Here is a 14,404-nt window from a genome sequence, read left to right on the forward strand (position 1 = left end):
AGAGACTATTTGATATGAAATGAGATTTAGTACACTTTTTGCTTAGCAAAAAAGTAAAGTGGAAATAATTATGAGATTGCAAAAATTACCAGTGAGATCCCAAATCTGACATCTCTCTAGAATTGTGGAGATCTTTGCGAGGGATGAGAAGTTAACACAATTGTATATGAATAACCGATATTAAAAAGATGTTTTATGTATGCTTTTTGAAAAGTCCAAATTCTGATAGTAGCTATACATAAGGAAAAGAGTTTGTGGGAGGTCCCCAGGAAATTTAAATTGATAAGTATGGTAGTTATAATTTTGTCTTTAAATATTTAGAGAATTGGATAAGAGTAGCCTCCTATAAAAATGATACTGTTCATTTTTGATAAATGTAGATGTCAGAAGACTCATCAGAAAGTTAAAGAATAAATAATACCAGAAAGGCTGAAGAATGAAAGAGAAAATACTGATACTGAACAAAATTTTGCGGAAGGATGATTTCAATGAAATATTACTTAGTTATACAGAAAAATTTCAAAACCTTTGATAAACAATACTTTGCCTCATATTACTTTTGTTTTAATAAAGCATTTATTAAAGATGCTTACTTTGGTACATGTGGAAATAACTGGAGTGTTTTTCAGTTTCAAAGAACAAGGCAGTCAACAGTCAAAGTATGCACTGTAACTTCTATCACCTTAATTTTCCAAATAAGAAAGTAGCTAATTGTCAGAAAAAAAAGTTCTATCAACTCTCATGCCACAGCTAATACTGCAAAATCCAGTACACTAAAAAGAAAAAAAAAAAAAACTGATGAAGAAATGTTGAATATAATCGTGTGCACTATCATTATGTTAGGGAAATAGTAAATAAGTTCTAGGCAATAATCAAATTCAGAATCCAAAGTAAGACTAAAATTAGACTTCCCTAACTTTGCTTTTTATTTTGCTTTGCAAATATCATCTGCATGGTATCCTACTTTTATGCCTGTAACTTAAGATTACCAATGTTCTCTTTTCTCCTTCTTCTAAATATTCAATTACTCAGTGGTGATTATTATGTGGCCTTCTTGGCTTACTACAATATTAGATTAATATAGATTTCTCTTGCCAAATTAGCGGAAATCACTGTTGCACATAAAAGCAATTCACTCTTTTTTAGTTGTATTTATGTTATGGTAGGAGCATCATTTTAAGCTTAAAAGCTTTTATATTTTAAATTTGGATATACTGTACCTTAGAGAGCATAAGGTGGTTGTATTTAAAACGTTTCAAAGTACATTGAAACTTTTATGAGATCCTAATGTGGTTATGTTTAAAGGAGTATTTTTTTTTTCAGAGTGGTCATTAGTATTCAACTATAACATGAACTAGTAAGATTTGAAGTTTCCTGGTTTCTCTTAAATTAGACAACTGCAAATGACCTAGAAAAGAGCAGAAATGTTAGGAGCTGTCCATGGTAGCTGCCTCCTTAAAAAGTTAACATACATACTCTGAATAATTGTCTTTATTTCCATTTTTTAGAAGTCAGAATTAAATTCTCATTGGACAAATTTAATCTGGTATATACAGAAATTATTTGTAGATAATTAACAATCTTACTTGCAGTAAGTAACAACCTTACTCCTATAACTAATTGCAAAACCCAGAAAAACTTTAAGCTCTCGTAATGTTAATGAATGTTTCCAGTTGCAGCTTTAAACTATTTATGCATAAATAAACAAAATGTATAGCTATTAAATATATAACTCTTTAGGTTGACAACAGTTAATTGCAAATAGTTTCTATGGTAGTAGAGCAATGTGAACAGACATATCAAAAAAATGTAACTTGCATGACTTTATTGCTCTTGAAATTAATTCTTGTCCTTATGTGACCTGCCATGTCTGCTATAGAAATCCAAAAGATCATAATTGTTTGATATGAAATGCAAAAAGAATAGTTAAATTGAAAGTTTAACATCATGAAATTCAAAATCCCAAGCGGTATATAAACATTAAAAGAAACTTTGGACGGCTAATCCTAGGAAATGAGTTTTATGGATTGAATTCAACAAGGCTTCAGAAATGGTTCCATCTGCTGCCTAGCAGCTGGTGAAAGGATAAATTTAATTCATTAATTCATTTGGAAAAAAGGATCCAAGTAGTAAAGACTTCATTGCTCATAATGCATATAGGTGAAAACACAAACTGAAATCTGGACCAATTGATCATCCTAGATAATGAGCTGCATTGTCTTTCCTTTTGCTGGTAAAGATCTTAGTGATTGAGTCAATGCGGTGTTGATTTTTATGACAATAACCAATCATTCCCAATCATTTCAATGATTTAAAAAAGCCCAGGGAAATTTAAAGTAAATCTCAGTTTTTAATCTGAGGAACTCCAGGCATTAGAAATTATGCACTTCTCATTTTGTGTATGTGTATATGAGAGGCAGTGTGTATACCTATGCTCATAATATATTCATATATATACGTCTATACATACACATGTATGTTATATACAAATTCTGAATCACTTCAAAGAAATGTTTATATTAAGCAGGGCTTTTCCCATTTGTTGAAATATTCAGGTAAGTATTTAGCACTTAACATTAATATAAGTAAAGTTTTCAAGATTTGTATTTCCTCAAAGGTTACACAGTTCAAAAAACACTTATTTTATTTTCTCCTCTTTCCACACTTTAAACTAGTTGCTCTAATCTCCGTTTTTGATCACACCCTGCAGAGTGCTTCAAAATATTAAAAAGTTGTCCATGAAGTAGTCTTCTCCCAACTTCTCTGCCATGCTAATCATTTTGACATAAGGAGGTAAAATCCACAAGACATGAAGAAGATTTCATTGATTGGATTGTACAGGACTTTTTAATATCTTTACTTAAAAAAAATGGGGGTTTAATACCAAGAGTCTTGAACTGTTTAAATTCAATCAGTGTGATAAGGTGTTGGAAAAGTTGGTGTTGCTTCATCCTCTTTAGCTTGTAATCATGTTGGTGGATATTTTTTTAACTGCTGGCATTTTAATGAGAGCCAGGCTTCCCTTAGAAATGTATAGGTCACCTTTCCCAGCCAGGTAAGTATCTCTTGGTGGCCAGTTAATTGATCTATGATAGAGATAAGAATATCCCTGAAAGTAAGGCTGCTTCAGTAGCCAGTGTATATTTTAGCAATTTTTTTTTTTTTTTTTTTGGATGGTGATTTCATGAATGGTGTTTTGACTTTTCTTTCTCTGCGGCCCACAGCTCACTGTGGTGGGTTTGTTGGATTTACTATAAAGGTTCTGTTTGCACCCTGTGGGTTGGGTTAAGAATCAGGGTTTATGCATTTACTTGTACTGTGGCATTGTTTATACAGCTTTGGTTTAGTTTTGATCTTTTTTTTTTTTTTTTTTTTTTTTGCCTTTGAGGCTCTTCCACAGTGTCAGCTGCTGACTGATAGTAGGAAAACGGCCTCGTGGTGTGAATGAAAGGGACCTAGCGGTTGGTAAACAGAGATAAGGAATAAATAGAGCACAGGCAAAAGGAGATAGTTCTGTGGGGGCCCAGATTGCTGCCAGTCTGTTCAAGGGAGATGCAGAGCCTGTCCTTTTCCCAGATTAAATTAGTGTGCGAAATCTCCAGTGACCTCCTCCCCTTCTCCCCACACTCTTTAGCCAAGCTGAACAGCCTCTGCTGTAAAGTATTCATTTTATCCAGGGACAAGCTGGACAATAGAACTCTCCCTGATACTTATGGACAGCTGTCGTCATTCATAGTGCTCTCAGCATTTCATTTTTCATAGGAGTTAAAAGGGTTTTTACCTTGTAACTGAAAGAGGGCATAAATGCAACTTTGCCAGGTCTGAGGCTGCTTGGGTAGGGGGTAGGACTGGGGTGGGGGCGAGGAAGGAGGAAGGAGAAACTGCTCAAGAAAGCAATTCTTTTTTGTTGTGCTAATATGATTAAACTAACACAGAAATTAAATTTCAAATCTGGGCTCCTTGCTAAGAGAAAATATCTTTGATCTGAAAGTTTCCTAAAATTAAGGTCACCAGTGCAAACCAGACAATTCATCTCCACCTGCTCTATCCTTGTTTGGGCTAAATATGCATGCATTTTATTACCTGCAAATAACCACCAGGAAATATTAAGTCTGTAAGACACCTCAGTATTCTCATATTTTTAAAATTTTTTTAGTGATTTACTGCAAATATATTCAGCATTTGACTGATTAAATAGACCTTCGGCAACCTTGAGGGTCACTGTGTGGAGTATGTACATAGAAAATGCATCAGCCCATTGTACCCTGGCAGCTAATGAGATTGGTCGTTAAGTAAATGACACAAAGCCTACAAAAAAAGCTTAGCAGCTCACTAGAGTATCACAGAGTGTCCCTGCACACCACACAACGACACAAACACTGGACTAACCTAGCCCACCCCTGCTTTATTCTACATCACTGCTTCCCTGATGTCAGCGTGAGAGGCAGAACAAAGGCTAGGAGGCACCGGTAAGTCAGTCTGGCAATTAAGCCCTAGGGAGAAAGTGGAACAGATCTTAGCCTAACCGTGGGGCTGAAAGTCCGTTTCTCGACAAGTAGGTCAGAATGAAGGGATTTTGCTATCACTTCTGGAAATACCGCTTCAGTGATCAGTGTTCTTATTTTGTTGTTATTGTTGTTTTGTTTTGCTGTTTCACAAAAGTTTGTAAATTTAAAAAGTAAGTAAACCCCAAAATGCAAGTGAACTTGAATTTGAGAGGTAGGCTATTTGTTGGAGAAATGGTGCTTTTGCCCATAACTACCATTCAGGTTATTGGTTCAGGTTTGAAAACTTTCAAATGTACGAGGCAACTTTAAATTTAGTTAGTCTTACTGCTTCTGAAAGATAATGGAAACCTGGGGCACGAATGTGAGCAGTGAAGTTCATTCTTGACAAAGCAAAATTGCCCCAGCCCCTAATATATATTTAATAACATAGATAGAATAACTATTTCCTTCATCAGTGTCTTAAAAACCAACCAATCAAGCACAACAAAACAAGAAAACAAAAGCTCCTCTTTTCCTCTTGTATTTAATTTCTCTTGAATCTGGAAATAGTATCATTACTGTGAATCTGTAATATTGAATAGGATTAGTGGTTATTTGCTTGCTGTACTTGGGAAAAAAATCAAAGCTTCTGACACTGGAGCAGCATTGGCTTGCTGTGTCCCTTGGAAAAATGCGTTTGCAGGATTGAAGTGTAACATTGCAGGATCCTTTTAGAGAAATATGGCAACAGGAAGTTGCCAGAAAGTCTTATTTGCCTTGCTGAAATGTCTGTCTGCCTTAGATTTGTGTATTCAGAGGATGTTTAGTTCAAGAGAGGATGATATTGTTACAAGACATTCAGGTAAATTAAATATTTTATTCTAAGAACTGTCCGCTAAGTGGGTTGTCAGTGGTTTAATAAACTCTGACGGTCTCATCGAAAATATTTAAAAAGTATTGTTAATGTAAGTGTGGTGTTTTAAAATAGATGTGTTCATAATATCAGTATCAGTATTCAATTTTAAAGCCACTGTCATTTAATGTTAGAATGGCATGTCATAATCATCTGTTCGTGAATTAAAACTCTGTATAGAAATCAGTTTGCTAACTTTCATTACTTATACTGAAAAATATTTATTTCTCTAAGGATATAGCAGTATTGTGATACTAAATAAATAGCTTATTAGTAGTATTCATGAAAGATTCATAATATAGGTAAATAATACGGTCTGGGTGATCAGAGGTCACATACTTCTTAATCATTTTTTTCATGAAGTACTTTTCCTCTATTAAATGTGCCCCTAACATTCATTTTGTTTATCTAATTTGTTTAGAACTATATGCGTGTCTGTAAAGAATGTAATATATGTTGTATATTACCAACTCTAAGTATTGTTTTAACAATAGCCAGAAATAAGGAGGCAATAAATTTTGTGAAGAAAGTGGTATAATAGTGTCTCTTTAATTTCAAGTAAAATATATGTGGGGAAAATAGATTTTGATTTTACTAAGTTGAGATTTTTCTAATATGTCATATCATCATTATGCCTTTCATGTGATAGAAATCATGGAAAAAGCAAACCATCTAAAAATGGCTACAGTTGCTGCCTAACAAATTTAGTTTAAGGCAGAGTTGTGCAACTAGTTCACTCTTTCAGGCATTATAAATGTATTAGGCTCTCTTTCTGTGATGAATGTTTTATTTTTGAATCTCATGTATTACAATTTTTTTTTTCTATAGTTGTTAATGTTCCCTCCTGTTAATACAAGAGTGAATGTTTCAGAAAACACATAATTGTTTTGGCTGGCTGTAAATATTTTACCCACATCCTTACCAGTACAGCAAAGGGTGTACAAACTTGACTGAAGTTCGTTTAGTTGCATCGCTGTGGATGAAAAGGAGTGGAGCTACTTTTACAGAAATGTAATTGTCATTCTTCAAAACAGAATAGGTCTGTGTTGTCATTAAAATGAGAAGGCCCAGATCATTACTTTTGGTTTATGTAAACTTGTTTCCACCTATATGGGTCTTGCATCTGAAATATATATTTTTTTATTTAAAGAAAATATGCATGGCTTTATCTACTTGACAACTTCCTTCTTTAAAGAAATTTGAGAAACTTATTTTGTGTTGTCAGAAATAAACTTTGTATTACTGAACTTTTATTCTGATTCACTCATTTAACAAATAAATATTAAAACTGCTTAGTTCAGAGGACTGTAGTAGATGCTGTTAGTAATACCTCTTTTCCACCCCTAAGGATCCCCATCTAAGAGGAGCTATAAAATGCTTGCTAGAGAATAAGGCAGTCATCCTAAGTGCATATGAGTGACAAAGTGACAAGAGAATCTACAACACTCCCTTTTCGAGTTCACATATCTGAAACCTGGTTCTTCCACTGACTCAGTCTGTGCCCTGGATAAGTTCTCTAACTTTTCTGGGCCTCGGTTTCCTAGTCTGTTAGATGGGAGCAAGAGTGATGGGAGATAAATGTTGCCTTATAACTTATGTGAAAATTAAGTAAGATCATCTACCTAATGCCCCTGGCATATTGTGTTTGGTGTTTTTAACTTTCACTTGCGGTTTGAGGCAGCGAGTGGACGTGCCAATGTCGTGTCACACACCGCCTGTGCATTCTCTCGTACCAGTACAGAACTCTTTCTCGTATTTTCATTTCCAGAGCCCCCAATTTTGTGAGTGTCCCTGAAGCATTGTGACAATTCCATTTTATGTGTCTGCGTGCTCATATCAAGACTAAGGTAACATGTTAAAAATTCTAAACATATATTAAGCATATGTGATTAAATTGGCTTATTATGCAGAGTTTTATTAGTAGCTAACAAAAGTATACCTAAAAATTTTATTACTCATCAACTTAAACTCCCTATAAGCAGAAATATTTAATTTCATTGAATTTAAAAAGGAAACATCTATAACTTAAGTATTTACAGCATAGGTCTTTAACTCTTAAGATTATGGGGTTTTCTTCTTTCTGTTTTTTTTTTTTTTTTAATTTTTTTGCCCCTTTGGGATTTATTTCATAAGTTTTTTGGCTTAGATTGTTTCTTTTAATTGATACATTGAATTTGGTTTAAGTTTTCCCTCTTTAAGGATGTTATAATTGAAAAATATTTTACTTTATTTATTTTTATCACCTATGTAAAGAATCTTGAACCCAGTTAATTGCTGAATATTTAATCTTAGGAGATAAAATTCCATTCTAGTGAACTCAAGAGATATCTGAATTTCTTTACGAGTATTTGAATATAGTGTTGTCAAATGTTACATCAAATTTATAAATTTTTAGGCAAAAACTTATTACTCTTTTGGTTTAACTTGTCAGAACATTTGTTCTGATAGGGTTTGATCTATATATTTAAGTTGTAACTTGAAAGAATTTTGTTGCTGAGAATTTCTGATCTCGTATATCTTGTGTCCATAGGTAAATTGCATTGACCTGCAAAAATGTCAATGCCTTTAAAGTTTTATTAGTAACTTGTTTATACTATTAAGTGGAGTTAACTACAATACTATAAGAACATTTTAGATCAGACTGTTTTACTTTTTTTGATTTATATAGTGCAACTAACTTTGAAGGTGCTAGAGATATCTGCAATAAATATAGGTTCTCCAGATATTCTTAAATATTATATTTGTTGGTATGCTGGGTGAAATGTATATTAATTGATACTATTCTAATGAAGAGTTACACTTGGTAATTCTATAAAAATATTTCCATTACTATTTTATAAAAAAATAAGAATGAAAATTTTTGTGGTACATTTTCTCTACTCCTTCCAAGATTTGAAAGTAAACAAAGCTAGCTTAACTTAATTCCCTAAATTCTGAGGTTCCTTCATGAAGGAAACATGGCAGAAGGCCAGTGTGTAAACCTCACCCCATCCTTTTTTTCAGATGTGTCATATATATATCCAATTTCAATATGAGTGAATTCATGCTTGGCATGAGATAAAACTTAGTTACTCTTACTTATAATGACAGGCAGAAGCAAACTGAAAGGAAATGGTTAATTATTTAAATAGAATAAAGAGTATTTTCATTCCTGGAATGTAGATTAAAGAGAATATGAAAACAAAAACGTGTTATTGAAAATCTAATTTGTAAAAGAATACCATCAGATAGAAAGATGTGTCCACTGTTTGCTCTTTTGTTTCTATAGTATACTTGGTATGAATTAGAATGAAGGTATTTACCTCTTTTAAATTTTCTTTCAAATATCAAACAATGGTGGAGAATTAGTCTTAACATTTCTATTCTGAAGGGTGAAAATGAGGTGAGGTTGAAATATGTTCATGAAGTAAATGAAATCAGGAAAAGATTGAGGCTGACACTATGACTACTCTAGAAAGGGGCAAAAATTAGAGTACACAACCTACTATCTACGCAGTCCTGGATCTTTTTTGTGTGTGAAAGACACTAGTGTCTACCAAAAGGGTTAAAGAAAATGCATTCTGTTGCATCTGCTTACTAAATCCCTTACTTTAGTAGAAATTCAAATTTTGTAAAGATTATTCGTTTTATTGATGCATATAATTATAATCACAAGCCATCTGCTGGTTTGGCAGGCATGGTTAAAATTCTCTAACTCTCATAACCTTTCAAGTACAGTGCCCTTGGGACTCTATTTCACTTTTATATTTTGGAAAACATGTAGGGACAAATAAGGGCGGTCATCTGCAGAGTGTCAGACCTGGGGAAATGGAAGAATGGGGATAGGAGTGGATGCTGTGGTTATTTTAATGGTAAAGGAAGTTATTTCCTGTTTTCTTTTTTTTGCTTCTGACTTCATGAAGGATTATCCTAGTTTCTATGATGTATTTGGGAATTTTTTTTGCTAGGGATTATAGCTCTGTCATTTCATTCCTGAAAAGCAGGTTCCAACTCTAAACAAAATGAGCAAACAAGAAAACTCTTCCAGATATTGCTTACATTGGTTTTCACAGGTAAATTAGATATATTTCACTTAGACTTTCAGAACTAATAGAATATCCCACTGGTATTTATTTTTCTGAAATACTCACATTCAGTTGAAGACCCTTCCAGCTTTCGATTTCAGATTGTAGAAGAGCTACAGCTGATAATACAGACCTTTTGGTTTAGAGGTCAAATTTCCAAGCATTTTTATCTTGGTATAAATCATGTACTGACCAGGTTTCTCATTCAGTCTCATCATGGCCCATCTTTGCTACTGTAAACATTTGAAGTTTGGTGAAGTTCCATAACCGATGCCCTACTTCCTTGGGAATGTTTCTTCCATGATCAAATCTTATCAGCTGGAGGATCCAAGGGTCAGGTTTTGCATATTAGGGTTAGCACACAGGCCATTATCACAGGGACTGCAAGTAAGCTGAGGGGAATTGAAGAAGCCATAGGATCCAGGGCTACCTGACTTTGTCAAATAATGGAAACACGCATATGCACAGCTCTCTCTCTCTCTCTCTCTCTCTCTTTCTCTCTTTCACACCCACTCCCTGCCACCCTATGGAAAATCATTGACTGAAGAAATATGTCTTAGGGTTTGGTAAATGAGAAAAAGAACTTTTGGTACCAACATTGTACATATAATTTGTTCAGAACAATGGTGATATATGTGACAATAATTATAATAATGATCCTTAACATTTGTGAAGTGCTTACACTGTGCCAGGCATTGTGTCAAGTTCTTTAGATGCATTATGTAATTTAATGCTCATAATAATTCCATTAGTATCCTATTTTTACAAATGAAGCAACTGACTAGAGATGTGAAGATGCCCTTCCTTATGTCACCAGCCTTGAACCCAGATTGAGCCCAAATCTGACTGTTCCCCACACCCTTTCCCTTAATCTCTCCTTAGGATACAGTGTCTCTGGGAACAGAATAGAGAGGAAAAGTCTGTGACAGCAATATAGTGTCAAATGACACTGAGTCCCAAGTACACCTGGGTTCCAGTCATAGTTAAATATCATTAAGTAGTTGAATGATCCTGATGAAGTGACTTGACAAGTTGCTTTATTTTTCTTATTAATAAGATCTGTCATATTAAGGGTCATGCTAGGGGACCCCTGGAGCCCTTTACATCCCCCAAATTCTATAACTCCATGAACTTTTTAAAATTTAAAACATCCTATGAATTTGAAAAATAATTCAAAGACTGCAGAAGCACTCATTATACCTCTGTAAGACATGTATATTTAGCACACCAATTAACCTTGATATCAGAAGTAGCCTGTTCTGAGAATCACAGGAGCTTCAGCTCTGATGCTACACATTAGATCCAAAGTTCAACATTTGGCCAAATAGCCAGAAATCTTAGCTCTGTGAATATAAACATAGATACATAGAAACATCTGGTAATTGAATTCTTCCTCTGAGTATTTTAGTGTCAAGCAGAAAATATTTTTGTCCAATAATAATAATAATAACACTGACATAGAGCCAACCACTCTTCTAAGTATATATTTTTTTGAGGCGGAGTCTCACTATTGTTGCCCTGGCTGGAGTGCAATGGCGTGATCTCCGCTCATTACAACCTCTGCCTCCGGGATTCAAATAAATCTGCCTCAGCCTCCCTCCCGAGTAGCTGGGATTACAGGTGCCTGCCACCACCCCCAGCTAATTTTTGTATTTTTAGTAGAGGTTTCTATTAAACCTCTACTAAATCATGGGGTTTCACCATGTTGCCCAGGCTGGTCTTGAACTGCTGACCTCAAATGATCAGCCTGCCTCGGATCCGCAAACTGCTGGGATTACAGGCATGAGCCACAGTGCCTGGCTACCTAAGTACTTTATATTAATTAATTCTTTTTATTCTCACAATGTCACCAAAGCAACAGTCTATAAGATAAGGTCGGCTAGCATCCCCTGTTTATCATGGAGAAAACTGCACCATGGAGAGCCATGCAATTTGTCCGTGATGCCGGAGCTGCTTGGTCAGAGACTGGATTCAACCTCAGGCACCATAGCCCCCAGAGTGGGTGTGCAGCCACCCAACAGTCTGCCTCTGTGCTTTTACTCTATGGGCTTGTCACTAAGATTGCACTTGAAAGAAGGCTCAATTGCTTTAAAAAATATTTGAAAAGATAGATTACAGGTTGCTAATATGTTTAGACACACTGTAATATTTATTTTGTATTTTAGATCTTAATTAGGTAGTTACTGTTACAATGCTTGTATAGTTTCCTTAACTTATTATAGATTAATCTGCAAGCGTTTTTTAGTCTTTTGAAAAATGCCATGTTGAAAGTGTACTAATAAGTAAAAAGAGTCAAGTTATTGAGGGTTGACAAAAATCACTTAGAAGAGAAACTGTATTTAAAATCATTTTATTCTTCTCAGTACCTAGCGGAGAAACTTTAACATATTGAGATATGTGTACATGTTTGCTTTTATAAAAGAAAGCATGTAGAAATGAAGAATTTCCCCATTTTTGTGCCTCTAATGGAAAAAAAAGAAGGAAGAGTTTCAATTACATTATTATAGTTCCTCCTAGGTAGATGTCACATCATGTTCACAGGAGATTAAGATATTTTATTCCAGCTGAATATGATTTAGAATGATGTTTGTATTTTTCATGTACTAAAGTTTCCAAGACAATGAAGTCAAAAACGTTAGTTAGAAAATTGTGAGCAAGTTATTTAGGTTCTGTGCAATCAGTTGACTAAGAAATATTTACAGGCCTAAAAGTATCAGAAGTGTAGACAGTGAATATGAGCCACAGCATCTGCCCCTAATAACCTTATAAGCCACAGTAGAAGAAAGTGATACGTAGGCAAAGCTGCCAACCTTGTCTGGGTTTTTGTTCACATGCTAGGACAGACTTGCACAGCACCCTCTACAAAGACAGAATAGGCTGTGGCCACATCCAGTTTCACTGTATTACTCAGCCTTAACGTATGTGGGGCCAGAGCATCTTCACCAGGCGTGGCCAATTCTATTTTCCTCTAAAAAATTAAGTTCTGTCTTAAAGAATAGAAGGACCACCTTTGTTTAAAGGTAGCATCAAGGAAGATTTTACAGAAGAGGCATTTAAGGAGTCTTGAATCCATCCATTCAACAAACATATTGAACATTGACTAGTTTCCAGCAACTGAATCAAGAAGTGAGAATGTAGACATAAGTACTCAAGGAACTTATTCCAATGCAGGTGACAGGAGCAAATGGCAATCACAGTACAGTAGGACCTGTCCTATGCAAGAGGCAAGCCCAGGACATATATTTGAAAACTGATAAAGACTCATAAATGACAGGTATCTGGCTTGGATTACCAGATGAATGGTTAGCCAAGATAGGAGATTCGGAAGGAAGAGGTTGTTTAGAGGGAAATGTAATGGGTCCTTTCTTGTACATATTGAATGAGAGACAACCGGGTGGTGACATTGAATGTACAGTTGATTAGTGGATCTGAAATTCAGGAGTGAGACCTGGGATGAAGAGATACACTTTTGGATGTGGTTTCCAAGGAGAATATATAGAGTGAGACATAAACCAGAGACATAAATGGCTTATTTAGGAAAAGACTGAGCAATCATGTGAGTTGCTCTGAAAATAGACTGATCCGGCACCATTAGATGTGCCAGATAGCAGTCCATGAGTTGTGTAGTGAAAGCAAGGTAAGAAAAGAAAGGAAGCCTCTGGGACTATTAAGAAGTTTGACCCTGAAAAACAGAGATAGTAATATGTAAAGAATAAATGTGTTTCTATGCCGAGGAGAAAGAACCAGGAGAGATAAGAAGACAGAAAAGTTTTCAGATACAGAAGAAAGAAAAAGTAGATGAAGCAGGAAACAAATGTAAAGTGAGCCCAGTAAAGAACCCATCCTTAGAAAGGAGAGGATCTCTTTTCTTCCTCTAAAACCAGAAGACAGGAGGAATGCACACAGATTAAGACACCTGTATAAGCCTACAGATGAGATGTTAAGACTATTCAGAATTAGTAGTCTCAAAATTTTCTGTAAAATGAGGTAGCAAAATTCTGTAGACTCAGTGTGAAACAGTTTTAAACTACAAGTTCCTTTAACATGTTAGTCTTTGTTAATTATTATATTTACATAGTATAATTAAAAAGAAAACATTCTATCTAACACTTAAGTTTTATATTATCATACATCAATTATATATAATTGATATTGGCATAGAAACTTAGAAAACTAAAAAACTAATGAGAACCAGAAAAGCTAGCGATTTTTCTCTTGGATTTGAAACAGTCTTAAACAATTCATGCAATTAGAAAGGCTAAAGGGAAAGTGGAGGCTGGGCTTGGTGGCTCACGCCTGTAATTACAGCACTTTGGGAGGCTGAGGTGGGCGGATCGCTTGAGCCCAGGAGTTCAAGACTAGCCTGGACAAAATGACAAAACTCTGTCTCTACAAAAAATACAAAAATTAGCCAAGTGTGGTGGCCTGTGCTTGTGGTCCCAGCTAGTCAGGAGGCTGAGGTGGGAGGATTGCTTGAGCCAGGGAGGTCAAGGCTGCAGTGAGCCATGAGCATGCCACTGCACTCCAGTCTGGGTGAGAGAGTGAGATCCTGTCTCAAAAAAGGAGATTGGGGTTGGGAAATGGAAACTGTTCTCCCCATCTGGGGTCCTATAGAGAAAAAGTAGGAGGCGTGAGAGAAGGAAGAGCTTGCCTTCTCTAATAGAAACCTCATGTTGGGGAGTTGAAAGTCATGCGTTTGGATCATAGCAGGCAGCTGATACACATCTGTTCTTAATTTGTGGGGTGGTTTTTTTTTTTTTGCTTTTTCTTTTTGTAATGGAGTTAGAACTTCAACTGCTTGCATTCTCTTCACCTTTACCACCTCCACCCCATCTAGGCTCATCTTCTCATACCCAGTTGACTGCCATCGTCCAAAAACTGATTTCCCTGTGTGATGCCAGCGCTCAAAGCTGTCCAAGAACTGCCTATCATTCTTAAAA

General features: G+C 35.3%; 1 long non-coding RNA gene across 3 annotated transcripts in view; it reads left to right on the forward strand.

Annotated features, from left to right (window-relative positions):
• The window catches only part of LOC112423426 (uncharacterized), a 193,974-nt gene that overhangs the window by 161,850 nt on the left and 17,720 nt on the right, over nucleotides 1-14,404 (forward strand). For 2 of the 3 annotated variants that reach the window (XR_011607030.1, XR_003013895.2), the window contains exon 3: nucleotides 7,169-7,253. The exons of the other annotated variant lie outside the window; for it this stretch is intronic. This is a non-coding gene — a long non-coding RNA (uncharacterized lncRNA). Of the gene's footprint in view, nucleotides 1-7,168; nucleotides 7,254-14,404 lie in introns of those variants that run through there. 3 annotated transcript variants of the gene reach the window in all.

This window comes from Macaca nemestrina, chromosome 8, assembly GCF_043159975.1.
Source record: "Macaca nemestrina isolate mMacNem1 chromosome 8, mMacNem.hap1, whole genome shotgun sequence".
In the NCBI taxonomy this organism is placed as follows: domain Eukaryota; kingdom Metazoa; phylum Chordata; class Mammalia; order Primates; family Cercopithecidae; genus Macaca; species Macaca nemestrina.